This window comes from Balaenoptera physalus (assembly GCF_965194825.1).
Source record: "Balaenoptera physalus genome assembly, chromosome: 20".
NCBI classification, from domain to species: Eukaryota; Metazoa; Chordata; class Mammalia; order Artiodactyla; family Balaenopteridae; genus Balaenoptera; species Balaenoptera physalus.
The window spans coordinates 34,891,009-34,906,520 of record NC_138901.1 but is presented as its reverse complement, the minus strand read 5'-3'; positions in this window follow the sequence as shown (position 1 = coordinate 34,906,520).

Genomic DNA, 15,512 nt, shown 5'->3' with positions numbered 1-15,512 from the left:
TGGAAGACATATGGTGAGTTTTCCAGTATCACAGATTTTATTTTTTACAGCCTAAAGTGTGAGGCTTCTCCAAACTCAGTTTCCATTAAAAAACAGAAGGAGCAGGTGTTTACCTAAAGTTGGTCATATGACCAAATGTGATTCACTTGCACAAATTTACATTTGTCACACTCACAATAGACATCTGAGGTCTGCCGCTATGTTCCCAGGTGAAACAGCCTAATTCTGATGAGTATTTCAATGAATTCTCTTACTGAAAGACTCCAAGGTCAGAGCTCCATTCTCCATGCTGTCTAGGTTCAAACCTTATAAAATTAGTAGGGAATTGTTAGGGATGGAAGTGCCATGTGGGGACTTTATGTAGTTCCTGTTGCCAGGGCTCTCTTTGTTTTCATTGAGACTCTTCTCTTTGAAAGAGTCAACTCTTTCAATGACTTTGTTTCCATTCAAAGCTGCAGCTTTATTTGAAGCCTGGGTCTCAGGTACACTGGAAGCAGTTACAATATCAGAAAGAAAAGAAAGAAACTAGATTTTGAGAAAACATTTTTTAAATAAAACCAAAACTATTACTTCAGTGGACCTTCTTTTTTTTTAAATTTCTTCACAGAGGAAACTTAGATTCCTTTTTCCTCCAAATGTATTTATAAAATAAAGACTAGAAATTTTTGTGAAATTTATACACACATTTTTTCCCCCATTACAATATTGAACAATATTGAACAATAATGTCAATTTATGATGACAATTTCAGGGAAGATTTTGAACCCTTTCTGAAACTTCAAGATATTGCCTATAAATCTCAAAAATGTTGGGGTTTTGAAATTTAAAGGAAGATGAAGTTTATATGAAGATCAATTGACTGCCTATGGGGGATGGGACAACATAAGTGGAGAGGTGTTTTAGTCTAGAAGACAGCTAGTTGAAAATTGGATCAGGACTGCTTAGGCATGAAGGAGATCTAAGCTGTAGCCCCATCTGTCAACTACTTCCTGTGAATCCCTGTAAGTGAGATTCAGTTTTTGTGAGTGTGGTTTTCTTTTTTGAAACATTATCTTGGACAAGACCATGTTCTTTGGACCATTAAGAGGAACACACACACACACGTGCACACACACACGGTTAAATTTGAGAAATGGCAACTGAAGCGTTCTATGACGTTTACGATGTGTCAGATACTGTGTGTTTCGATATATATTAAGTCATTTAAATTCTCACAAGAATAGTATTTGAAGTAGGCATTATTACAATCTTTATTAAGGAAGCAGACACTGAGAGGTTAAGAAACCATCTCAAGTTCACAAAACTACTAAGAAGCAAAGCTGGGCTTCCCCCATGAAATTTAGTTCTAGAGTCCATGGTTTTTTAAACTATCATGTGTATTTCCTTTCAAAATTAAATAGATTTCCTCATTACAAGATTTCCCATTTCTTTGATATGTCTACTATTTTATAAATCTTCAATACAGAGACAAATATTATGCAGAGTTTCTCAAATGCATTAACCACTGGATATTTTTTCCACAGAGTATTATAAGGGACAGTGGAAGATACCCCGAGAAATGTTGGGCTGGACAATCCATGTTGCTTGCATTTCTAACATAAGATGATTCTGAGAATAAGCAGAGAATTTCACACTTTGCAGTGCTCTAAATTGTTTGCCTCTAAAATTAGCATTTTATTAAGAATTTTCAAAATATTAAATTAAGAATTTGAAATTTTATGAATGATTTGTAGTCACCTTACTCCCATATTTATTAATTTTATTCATTTTCTAGAATTTTTTTCAGGCCATGTTATTTAGAAGTTTTTTTATTAATCCAAAACTTCCAAGTGAATTCAACTATGAATCAATAAAAACAAGAAAGAAGATCAATTTGTTTTTTCTATAAAAACATATTCTTTAGACAAATATAAGTATACTTATATTATCCATTCTTTCCTATTTACTGCAGAACTTTTGCACCAGGTAACTAAGAATGAGCATTGATAACTTAGATTGAATGAATCTGGGGAGAATGTATGAGATAAATTAATAAGATGATTATTTTTAAAGAAATCCTTTAGTAGAAAATGCCCCTAGTCTTGAGATTCTGGTCTTGATCTCTAGGACTGCTGCTGACCATAAATGCCTTGCTGTGTATGTGAGTGAACTACCTATATGTACTCAGGCTATTGCCTCAGTCAAGTTTCTGTTACTCATAAAAGAGCCTGCCTGAGATTTCAGGGCATAAAAGGTTAAATAATGCTATAGGCTGACATATCTTAAGTATCTAAGGTATTATAATGAACATTTTTATACACTTAGATTGGAGACTGGGTATATGTGTCCCTAGACTAGTAATCCCAATAACTATTGATCTTAACTTTAAGCCAAATACAATACTGTTTTATAGTTGACTCTCTTATTCAATGTCTCTTTCTGTCTTTCTGAGTCTTATTTAGACTGTAAGCATTTCTATTTCTCCATTGTCACCACCATATGGAACTTAGTACCTTCTCTGTATTAGACATTACTCGGAAATATCTGTGGATCAAGTTCATCTTCATTACAGTAGTCCTCTTACCTAAAAGAGGACACTTGTAAAATTGCTGACTTAAAGAAGACATACATGCTTAGACTATGAAGTATAATTTGTGTGTGGATAATGCCAACATGCACAGGACTGTACTAGAATCTTGCTAAAATTAGAGCTATCTCTCAGACCTAGACTAAGCTTTCACCTGATTGAGACAAAAGTTTCTAGAGTTTCAGAATATCAAGAGACTGAGACCAGCCAAAATTTTTAATTTGTTTTGTTTCTTTATTTTTTTTTAACATTTCAACGTATTTCACACATAATAAAAGTTATCTTTAGATATTACTTCCACTGTTCCAATTCTCCATGGATTTCTTTCTGAATGGTACTGAACCTCAAATTTGTAAGTACCATTTTGTGATGCTGTATGAACACAGAAATTCTGTTCTCAGAGCAGGGTCCAGTTCTCTATGGGTAAATAAGCTATTGGTACAGGATTTGGGGTGAGAATTAAATGGTGTGACCCACTTATTACTTGCTCAGAACAGAAGCTGTGGCACAAATGTGGCATGAAACCATAGCCCTCCGAATTAAATTGCAATAAGTTCAATACAGCTACAATGTAATGACATTCAGCTACAAGTTATCAATTTAATTTAGAACTTTACTGAGTAATTTTCTTTCTATTCTCAAAATATAAACTTGGAAAGCAAGGTAGTATAAACTCCAAACAAAGAGGTTTTGAGCTAGGAAATTTTCATTTTCTCTTCCTTTAAAGTGATTTTTTTTAAGGATGTACAGATCTTGTTATATTTTATTAACTCTTGAGAAGGAAATATAATTTCATTATGCTATGGTAATGTCTCATAACACTGGTTGGTTTGAATATTAAAATTTTGGACAAAGATAAATGCTACAAACCGTGAGAGAGACCTGACCTAATCAAAATAGAACACCCATATTTGAAATTCTTAATTATTTATCTGGATAATAAAGGTAATCAATCTTGGGCTTAATTTCTGGTATATGTAAGAAAAGAGAAAATTAAACTCTAAAGGATTTGGCCTTTCATTCATGAAAAACAACCTTTCTGCTGTACGACATCACCAATATTTGCCAAATATTTCTTAAAAATTCAACAACAACAAGGAAGAAGTAGCTCACCAAATATTTCCTGTATGTTCACTACTTATCACAGAATGTGGAAGATAAGGGGAAGGAGGCTGGATTTAGAGCAGCTGAATAGTGATTGCTATAAATACATGTGGCAAATGCACAAGATTTAATTGTCATTGTGAAAATGCTTTGCAGGTAACATTTCTTGGTCTGAAATTATTATCTTTGCCCTATAGTATGGCTTTACAAAAGTTAAATTTGCCATAACTGATTTGTGGACATTTTCACTTAGTAACTCATTAAGCTCATCATCACTGTAATGCAGTCAACTTTTAAGTGAAACATAAGATTGGGTTTCTAGTTCAGTTTCCATTGATTTTATAGCAAAGATACTTGGACCTTGATGTGATCAATTAAGATCTTTCAATCATTTATTTTTCTTTCATTGATCCATATTAGGATCATATCCAAGGTATGCCTGTCTGATAGGACTAGACATTGAATCTGAATGTTGTGCTTTACTACAAAAAAAAATTAAAAATTACATAAAATAAAACTTCTCCTGGAAACTGGCTTAAACCATAAGTATGACTCCAGGTCAGTTTCTAACTATACAGTTATCAAAACCTTACAGCTCTGGCATAAGTGGATTTTTGTTAATAAAACTAGAATAAATTACCATGTGTGCAATGTAACATCACTTATTGAATTTTTTAAAATTCATAACATTGCTCAAAAATTCAAAAACAATAGCTTGAATTAAAGAAATAGTTCTTGTGAAATATAATATTCACAGTTTTTTTTATTATTTTCTTTAGATGTGAACAATAAAAACATCAGAAAAGCCATATGAGCATATTGCCTTTGGTTTACGCCTAAATTAAAAGGAGCCAAATAAATGAGTTCAAAATTGGTAAGAAAATTGCTTTAACATGAGAGTGGAATAATTCTGAAGGAAAGAGAAAATAATGGTCACTTTTGCCTAATGGATGATAGTGTGAAGTGTCTCTTCTGCTGACCTCTGAAATTAAGGAAGTAGCATTCCATCACAGTGGTTGTTGAGAAACATCAGCTCTTCCCATTTTAAGCAACTGTTTTGCAGGAGAAATGGACTGTGATTCAGCAACAGTGATGAATCAAAAGATGCTTGTGATAATTCCTTTAAGTTTCTAAGCCTGACATATGACTCCAGTTAAATTAATTTGTCACATTTAAGTGATATGTATTAGTTAATTTTACCTTTTATATTATGAGTCTGAATCTGTAGATTTAACTCTCTAATAAGGTCAGTTTTTTTTTTTTTTCTTTTTTATATTTCAAATATCAATTTGGTTTTGGTGCTATTTTTTTCATAAAATACACCAATTATCCATGTATTGTCTCTCCATTTTATTTATTTTAAAACTTTTGTCTCATGATCTTCATCTCTTTGTTTATTTCCCTCCCTTCTTACACTCTTAAAGTGTTTCCCAAGTGTTAATCATCTTCATCTTTTATTTGATTTTCTTCAGATTCAGCTTAAAACTTCATGCTTTAAAGTGTCATTTTGAATTCTAATATGGCAGGTTTTGTTTGTTTTCTCACTTTTTACAAAATTTTTACTCTGTCAAACTTCTTTATCTCTCTATTATATGGGCATCCCATGTTTCCTGCTTATGTTAGAGAATCCATGCTGTTTTTCCTTTGTTTAATTGCATGCTTTAGAAAAGGGTAGAGTCTTTTGTGGTATGCAGAATTTAGAAATATACTTTTTAAACTTCTTAAAAATTCTTGTGTGTTTATTTCCTTCTTCTTTAATTCTACTGACTTTTTTGGTAGGACCAATTATTTGCTTAATATTTACTTAGATTTTTATTCTTTATTGACAAGAGGCCTTTCCTGGCCCAATTTTTCTTTAATTTGGAGAGAGGACTTGTAGATATGTGAAGTGTTTATGAAACATGGCTGTTGTTCTAAGTCAGAGCTATACAACATGCACATGACTAGCTGGAGGAAAGAGGCAAGCGTTGGATATGGCCATCTTGGATTGGCTTCAGTGGAGACTGCAGGCTGCACCAGGAAGAACCAGCATGAGACAGACAGAGACTTACTGAGACACTGTGCGAAGAGTCACGTTTACTCACTTTTATAGAGAACTTGATTGAAGAATGAAGACAAGCCTCATAGTACACAAACTTCTTTATTTGTTTGTCCAGCTCTCCTTTTGTTACTGTTCTTGCTGCTAAGACTTTTTAAAATAACCTTTTTCCAAATGTGAAAAAAATGTATATACAGAAAAGTTTTACTCCCTACTCATCACTTGTACCCTGATCCCATGCCCCACTTCTTCTTTCCTACCTATCGCTAATGCTAAATAGTCTCAGTTTCTGGTTAGTCCATCCTGTATCTATTTTTTCAAAAGTAATCAGCTATGTGGGTTGCTTTTTATGTCCTCCCTTTTCTTATATGAAAATAAGATGCTATAATCCTTTTTTGTGCTTTGCTTTTTTATTTAACAGTGTGTCCTATAAATTACTCCAATCATAAAGATCTTTCTCATTATTTTTTACAGCTGTATAGTTCTCACTGTGTGGATGTATTATACTTTATTCAAATATATATATATATGCACATACATCTAGATTATTTCCAGTATTTTACATCTACAAGCATTTTTGCAATAAATAACCTAGAGCATATGTATTTTTATAATATTGTAGGTGTAGTTTCATGATAGATTCCCAGAAGTGAGACTGCTGAATCAAAACATTGGGATATATGTAGTCTTGTTAGACATTGACAAGTTTCATACCAAAAGCATTGTACAATTCCCTCTTGAGAGTGTATGTTTTCCAACATTCTCACCCACAGAATGTATTGTCATATATTTTTTAAAAGTTTTGCTAGTCTTATAGGTAAGAAATGGTATGTGTTATTTTAATTTGAATTCTTTTATATATGAGTGAGTTTGAACATATTTTCATATGTCTAAGGGCCATTCTTATGTTTCTCATGTAAATTGTCTATCAGTGACTTTTCCTTATTTTTCTTCAGGTTCTTAAACCTGTGTCTCAATTCTTAGGAATTTTTGATTAAAAATAAAATGGGTATATTCTCTCTGGCTCTGACAATCTTATTCTCTCACTTTAGATGGAGGATTAGATGTTCTAATCAGTGAGTAACCAAGAAGACAGAGGGTTGGAGCAAGGAGGAGGGGCCTTGGTCCAAGAGGATACCTATCCCTCAGAATGGTGTCCTTTATAGTATGCTGATTCTTTGTGTTTGATAAGACTTCCATGCCAGAGGCCAATTTTTATTATCTAATTGTCAATTTAACTAGCCACCACTCAAGAAGATGTGGCTGTGTTTGCTTTCCTGATAAGTGCCTTTGTCTTCTTTGCCAAGAAGAGCATTGGGGAGAGAAGCCATCATGTTAGGGAAATCTCAGAACACCACAAAGTTCATGATTTTTTCCCACTTCTCTTTTCAAAATGAAAGTATCTTTGACATACATTTTAATTCAGGAAGAAATACTAATGATTAAATGAGTTCAGATTAAACTTCTATATCTACGTCCCTTCCCTACGAAATTATATTACAAAAAAGAAATTTAAAAGGATAAATAGTAATAGCAATAGAAAATAAGAAAAAGACATGATCAATGGTTATATATTTTGAAAATTCCTGAAAGATAAAAAGCAAATGAGAATGGATTGATAGATAAATAAGGGTAGAGGAAATCCAAACTCAAACATACATAGGAAAGATGAATTACAAAGGATTAAAAAATACCCAAAGTAGAAGGTGGTTTTTGGGCAATTGTCATAGCAACTAATTAAAAGAAAGTGTTCTGAATATCTGGGTCACATGGGCTGCTCTCCCATGAATATCATCACTATGCAGTAAAGAGTTGCACTTTGTAAGCACATTGATTGCACTTAGTACGAATATGGGCTGGAAACAGAGGCCAAAGAAAGTCTTAAGAAACATCATAACAACTATGGAGAAAGAAGGCAGGAAAAGAAACCAACTTCAGGCTTTATTAAAGGTAAAGACTTATTGCCATTTTGTTCATTGTTTTCTGGGTGTTTTGTAGATCCTTTGTTCCTTTCTCCTCTCTTCTGTCTTCTTTTGTGATTTGATGATCTTCAGTAGTGGTATGTTTTGATTACTTTATCTTCTGTGTATATATTATAAGTTTTTTCATTGTGTTTACCATGAGGCTTACATGAAATATCTTATACTTATAACAGTCTATTTTAAGCTGGTAACAACTTAACTTTGTTTGCACACAAAAGCGCTACACTTTTACTCACCCTAACATTTATGTTTTTGATATCACAATTTACATCCTTTTACATTGTGTATCCATGAACAAATTACTGTTGCTATAATTCTTTTTTTTGTCTTTTAACCTTTATAGTACAATCATAAGTTACTTACACCCCACTATTACAGTATTAGTGCCTTCTGAATGTGACTAAATATTTAACTTAGCAGTGTGTTTTTTACTTTCATATGATTTCATATTACTAAATGCCTTTACATCTTTCTTCAATTTTGAAGGATAACATTATTATTTAAAGTATTCTTGGTTGACAGCTTTTTTTTTTCTTTCAGCACTTTGAATATATCATCTCACTCTCTCCTGGTCTGCAAGGTTTCTGCTGAGAAATCTACTGATAGCTTTGGGGGAGAGGTCCCTTACATGTGATGAGTTTCTTTTACCTTCCTGCTTTCAAGATTCTCTCTTTGTCTTTGATTTTTGACAGTTATAGAAAATATGTCTCAGCGAAGTCTTCTTTGGGTTGAAACTTATTGGGGTATTTTGAGCTTCATGTACCTGGATGTTCACATCTTTCCCCAGATTAGGAAAGTTTTCAGCCGGTATTGTTTTTTTTTTTTTTTTTTTTTTATTATTATTATTATTATTTTTTTTAGTTGTTTTGTTTGTTTTTTTATACTGCAGGTTCTTATTAGGCATCATTTTTATACACATCAGTGTATACATGTCAATCCCAATCGCCCAATTCAGCACACCACCATCCCCACCTCACCGCAGTTTTCCCCCCTTGGTGTCCATATGTCCATTCTCTACATCTGTGTCTCAACTTCTGCCCTGCAAACTGGCTCATCTGTACCATTTTTCTAGGTTCCGCATACATGCATTAATATACGATATTTGTTTTTCTCTTTCTGACTTACTTCACCCTGTATGACAGTCTCTAGATCCATCCACGTCTCAACAAATGACTCAATTTCGTTCCTTTTTATGGCTGAGTAATATTCCATTGTATATATGTACCAAAACTTCTTTATCCATTCCTCTGTTGATGGGCATTTAGGTTGCTTCCATGACCTGGCTATTGTAAATAGTGCTGCAATGAACATTCGGGTGCATGTGTCTTTTTGAATTAGGGTTTTCTCTGGGTATATGCCCAGTAGTGGGATTGCTGGGTCATATGGTAATTCTATTTTTAGTTTTCTAAGGAACCTCCATATTGTTCTCCATAGTGGCTGTATCAATTTACATTCCCACCAACAGTGCAAGAGGTTTCCCTTTTCTCCACACCCTCTCCAGCATTTGTTGTTTGTAGATTTTCTGATGATGCCCATTCTAACAGGAGTGAGGTGATACCTCATTGTAGTTTTGATTTGCATTTCTCTAATAATTAGTGATGTTGAGCATCTTTTCATGTGCTTCGTGGCCGTCTGTATGTCTTCTTTGGAGAAATGTCTATTTAGGTCTTCTGCCCATTTTTGGATTGGGGTGTTTGTTTCTTTGATATTGAGCTGAATGAGCTGTTTATATATTTTGGAGATTAATCCTTTGTCCATTGATTCATTTGCAAATATTTTCTCCCATTCTGAGGGTTGTCTTTTCGTCTTGTTTATGGTTTCCTTTGCTGTGCAAAAGCTTTGAAGTTTCATTAGGTCCCACTTGTTTATTTTTGTTTTTATTTCCATTACTCTAGGAGGTGGATCAAAAAAGATCTTGCTGTGATTTATGTCAAAGAGTGTTCTTCCTATGTTTTCCTCTAAGAGTTTTATAGTGTCCAGTCTTATATTTAGGTCTCTAATCCATTTTGAGTTTATTTTTGTGTATGGTGTTAGGGAGTATTCTAATTTCATTCTTTTACATGTAGCTGTCCAGTTTTCCCAGCACCACTTATTGAAGAGACTGTCTTTTCTCCATTGTATATCTTTGCCTCCTTTGTCATAGATTAGTTGACCATAGGTGCGTGGGTTAATCTCTGGGCTTTCTATCTTGTTCCATTGATCTATGTTTCTGTTTTTGTGCCAGTACCATATTGTCTTGATTACTGTAGCTTTGTAGTATAGTCTGAAGTCAGGGAGTCTGATTCCTCCAGCTCCATTTTTTTGCCTCAAGACTGCTTTGGCTATTCGGGGTCTTTTGTGTCTCCATACAAATTTTAAGATGATTTGTTCTAGCTCCGTAAAAAATGCCATTGGTAATTTGATAGGGATTGCATTGAATCTGTAGATTGCTTTGGGTAGTATACTCATTTTCACAATGTTGATTCTTCCAATCCAAGAACATGGTATATCTCTCCATCTGTTGGTATCATCTTTCATTTCTTTCATCAGTGTCTTATATTTTTCTGCATACAGGTCTTTTGTCTCCCTAGGTAGGTTTATTCCTAGGTATTTTATTCTTTTTGTTGCAGTGGTAAATGGGAGTGTTTCCATAATTTCTCTTTCAGATTTTTCATCATTAGTGTATAGGAATGCAAGAGATTTCTGTGCATTAATTTTGTATCCTGCAACTTTACCATATTCATTAATTAGATCTAGCAGTTTTCTGGTGGCAGTTTTAGGATTCTCTATGTATAGTCTCATGTCATCCGCAAACAGTGACAGTTTTACTTCTTCTTTTCCAATTTGTATTCCTTTTATTTCTCTTTCTTCTCTGATTGCTGTGGCTAGGACTTCCAGAACTATGTTGAATAATAGTGGTGAGAGTGGACATCCTTGTCTCGTTCCTGATCTTAGAGGAAATGCTTTCAGTTTTTCACCATTGAGAATGATGTTTGCTGTGGGTTTGTCATATATGGCCTTTATTATGTTGAGGTAGGTTCCCTCTATGCCCACTTTCTGGAGAGTTTTTATCAGAAATGGGTGTTGAATTTTGTCAAAAGCTTTTTCTGCATCTATTGAGATGATCATATGGTTTTTATTCTTCAATTTGTTAATATGGTGTATCACATTGATTGATTTGCGTATATTGAAGAATCCTTGCATCCCTGGGATAAATCCCACTTGATCGTGGTGTATGATTCTTTTAATGTGTTGCTGGATTCTGTTTGCTAGTATTTTGTTGAGGATTTTTGCATCTATATTCATCAGTGATATTGGTCTGTAATTTTCTTTTTTTGTAGTGTCTTTGTCTGGTTTTGGTATCAGGGTGATGGTGGCCTCATAGAATGAGTTTGGGAGTGTTTCTTCCTCTGCAATTTTTTGGAAGAGTTTGAGAAGGATGGGTGTTAGCTCTTCTCTAAATGTTTGATAGAATTCACCTGTGAAGCCATCTGGTCCTGGTCTTTTGTTTGTTGGAAGATTTTTAATCACAGTTTCAATTTCATTACTTGTGATTGGTCTGTTCATATTTTCTGTTTCTTCCTGATTCAGTCTGGGAAGGTTATACCTTTCTAAGAATTTGTCCATTTCTTCCAGGTTGTCCATTTTATTGGCATAAAGTTGCTTGTAGTAGTCTCTTAGGATGCTTTGTATTTCTGCGGTGTCTGTTGTAACTTCTCCTTTTTCATTTCTGATTTTACTGATTTGAGTCCTCTCCCTCTTTTTCTTGATGAGTCTGGCTAATGGCTTATCAATTTTGTTTATCTTCTCAAAGAACCAACTTTTAGTTTTATTGATCTTTGCTATTGTTTTCTTTGTTTCTATTTCATTTATTTCTGCTCTGATCTTAATGATTTCTTTCCTTCTGCTAACTTTGGGTTTTGTTTGTTCTTCTTTCTCTAGTTTCTTTAGGTGTAAGGTTAGATTGTTTACTTGAGATTTTTCTTGTTTCTTTAGGTAGGCTTGTATAGCTATAAACTTCCCTCTTAGAACCGCTTTTGCTGCATCCCATAGGTTTTGGGTCGTCGTGTTTTCATTGTCATTTGTCTCTAGGTATTTTTTTATTTCCTCTTTGATTTCTTCATTGATCTCTTGGTTATTTAGTAACGTATTGTTTAGCCTCCATGTGTTTGTCCTTTTTATGTTTTTTTCCCTGTAATTCATTTCTAATCTCATAGCGTTGTGGTCAGAAAAGATGCTTGATATGATTTCAATTTTCTTAAATTTACTGAGGCTTGATTTGTGACCCAAGATGTGATCTATCCTGGAGAATGTTCCGTGCGCACTTGAGAAGAACGTGTAATCTGCTGTTTTTGGATGGAATGTCCTATATATATCAATTAAATCTATCTGGTCTATTGTGTCATTTAAAGCTTCTGTTTCCTTATTTATTTTCATTTTGGATGATCTGTCCATTGGTGTAAGTGAGGTGTTAAAGTCCCCCACTATTATTGTGTTACTGTCGATTTCCTCTTTTATAGCTGTTAGCAGTTGCCTTATGTATTGAGGTGCTCCTATGTTGGGTGCATATATATTTATAATTGTTATATCTTCTTCTTGGATTGATCCCTGGATCATTATGTAGTGTCCTTCCTTGTCTCTTGTAACATTCTTTATTTTAAGGTCTATTTTATCTGATATGAGTATAGCTACTCCAGCTTTCTTTTGATTTCCATTTGCATGGAATATCTTTTTCCATCCCCTCACTTTCAGTCTGTATGTGTCCCTAGGTCTAAAGTGGGTCTCTTGTAGACAGCATATATATGGGTCTTGTTTTTGTATTCATTCAGCTAGTCTATGTCTTTTGGTTGGGGCATTTAATCCATTCACGTTTAAGGTAATTATCGATATGTATGTTCCTATGACCATTTTCTTAATTGGTTTGGGTTTGTTTTTGTAGGTCCTTTTCTTCTCTTGTGTTTCCCACTTAGAGAAGTTCCTTTAGCATTTGTTGTAGAGCTGGTTTGGTGGTGCTGAATTCTCTTAGCTTTTGCTTGTCTGCAAAGCTTTTGATTTCTCCATCAAATCTAAATGGGATCCTTGCCGGGTAGAGTAATCTTGGTTGTAGGTTCTTCCCTTTCATCACTTTAAGTATATCATGCCACTCCCTTCTGGCTTGCAGAGTTTCTGCTGAGAAATCAGCTGTTAACCTTATGGGAGTTCCCTTGTATGTTATTTGTCATTTTTCCCTTGCTGCTTTCAATAATTTTTCGTTGTCTTTAATTTTTGCCACTTTGATTACTATGTGTCTCGGCATGTTTCTCCTTGGGTTTATTCTGTATGGGACTCTCTGCGCTTCCTGGACTTGGGTGGCTATTTCCTTTCCCATGTTAGGGAAGTTTTTGACTATAATCTCTTCAAATATTTTCTCTGGTCCTTTCTCTCTCTCTTCTCCTTCTGGGACCCCTATAATGCGAATGTTGTTGCGTTTAATGTAGTCCCAGAGGTCTCTTAGGCTGTCTTCATTTCTTTTCATTCTTTTTTCTTTATTCTGTTCCGCAGCAGTGAATTCCACCATTCTGTCTTCCAGATCACTTATCCGTTCTTCTGCCTCAGTTATTCTGCTATTGATTCCTTCTAGTGTAGTTTTCATCTCAGTTATTGTATTGGTCATCTCTGTTTGTTTGTTCTTTAATTCTTCTAGGTCTTTGTTAATCATTTCTTGCATCTTCTCAATCTTTGCCTCCATTCTTATTCCGAGGTCCTGGATCATCTTCACTATCATTATTCTGAATTCTTTTTCTGGAAGGTTGCCTATCTCCACTTCATTTAGTTGTTTTTCTGGGGTTTTTTCTTGTTCCTTCATCTGGTACATAGCCCTCTGCCTTTTCATCTTCTCTGTATTTCTGTAACTGTGGTTTTTGGTCCACAGGCTGCAGGATTATAGTTTTTCTTGCTTCTGTTGTCTGCCCTCTGGTGGTTGAGGCTATCTAAGAGGCTTGATGGGAGGCTCTGGTGGTGGGTAGAGCTGACTGTTGCTGTGCTCAGCCGGTATTGTTTTAAATAAACTTTCTGCCCCTTTCTCTCTTCTCCTTCTGGGATTCACACAATGCAAATATTGTTTCACTTGATGGAGTCCTTTAAGCCCAATGAAGGCTTTCTTCATTTCTTTTCATTCTTTTTCTCCTTTTGACTGTATAATTTCAAGTGACTTATCATTGTGTTCACTGATTCTTTCTTCTGCTTAATTGAGTCTGCTGTTGAAGTACTCCACTACATTTTTTTAATTCAGTCACTGTATTCTTCAGCTCCAAAATTGTTTGCTTCTTTTTTATGTTTTCTATTTCTTTGTTGAACTTCTTATTTTGTTCTTGTATTGTTTTAGATTGTTTATCTGTGCTCTCTTGTAGCTCTCTGAGCTTATTTTGACCAATTATTTTGAATTATTTGTCAAGCAGTTCAAAGATCTCCATTTCTTTGGGGTAAGTTACTGGAAGTTTACTGCATTCCTTTGGTGTTGTCATGTTTCCCTGATTCTTTGTAAGCCCCGTTGCTTTGTGTAGTTTTCTCACATTTGAAGAATCAGTCATCTCTTCTAGATTTTATGGACTTTGATAAGGAAAGATATTTACTTGTGAGTGGGAGAATGCTGGAGTGTACTCTTGTTCTGGGCTTAGTCATGTGGTACACCATATATAGGGGCAAATGTTGGCTCTGGATCTGAGGTGTCATGGTGTTTTGTTGGTTCAGGCCACTGGGGTCCATGACATCAGTAACTGCATGATCCTGTGGTGAGAGTTGCAGCAGGTCCACGGTGGCTGCAAGGGCTATTGAAGCTCAGGTGGCAATGGTGGATAAAACTGGTGGTGTGCATGCACTTCACTGTGGGGGTTGGCTGTAGCTGCCCATGTGGTGGCAGGGGATGGCTGCATACACATATGCAGTAGTGAGTGCCAGGGCCAACTGTGGTGGAGGTCAGGGCTAAGTGTATATGCATGAGCAGCTATGATTACCCAAGCCATTGGTGTGCACTTGTGCAGCAGCAGAGGTTAGCTGCATGAATGCATGGTGGTGTTAAGTCTATGAAAGTTCTTGGAACTAGCTCCTGGCACACGATTAGCTATGGGTTCTTTGACTGTCAGCATGCACTCATGCGGGCACAAGGGCTAGTCATGAGTGTGTGCGTGACAGTGGAGGCTGGTGATAAGAGTTGGGGCTGGAAATATGTAGGTGTACTACTGCAAGGATAGCTGTAGGCATGCTTGGCAGTGAAGGCCAGTGAGAGGAGTTGGGGCTGGCTCTGGGTTCTTGCACAGCTTTGGGGGCCTGGGCTGTTAGTATGCACTTGTGTGGCTGCAGGACTGGATGCAGGTTTGTGCATGGCTGTGGGGGTTGACCACAGAGGCTTGGATAAGCATTGTACACTTGTGTAGCCACAGAGGCCAGGGCTGTCTGCTGACATGGATCCCAGGACCCAGGGCATCCATAGTACTGCTGGCTAGAATAACTCTGGCAGGTGGGGTGGGGAGATACTCAAACATATGGGGTCTGTGAACACAAAAACATGTGGAGCCCTCAGTGGTGAAATCTTTAGGAAGTCTGCAGCAGCTGTGCTGGCCATTGGTTTCCTCAGTGGCAAAAGCTGCTGGGGTCCTCTGCAGAGCAGTATACTGGGTTCTACAACAGGATCCTCAGTGATGTAAGCTGTGGAGTCCACAGCATTGCCAAAGGTTGTTGAGATCCTCAACAGCAAAGGCTCTTGTGGTCCTCTGCAGAGTAGGCCATTGGGAATCATGGTCACTCCACCACATGCCTGATGCTGGTAACCCCTGCCTTTCTTCCTTGTCTCCATCAGTCTCTAGAT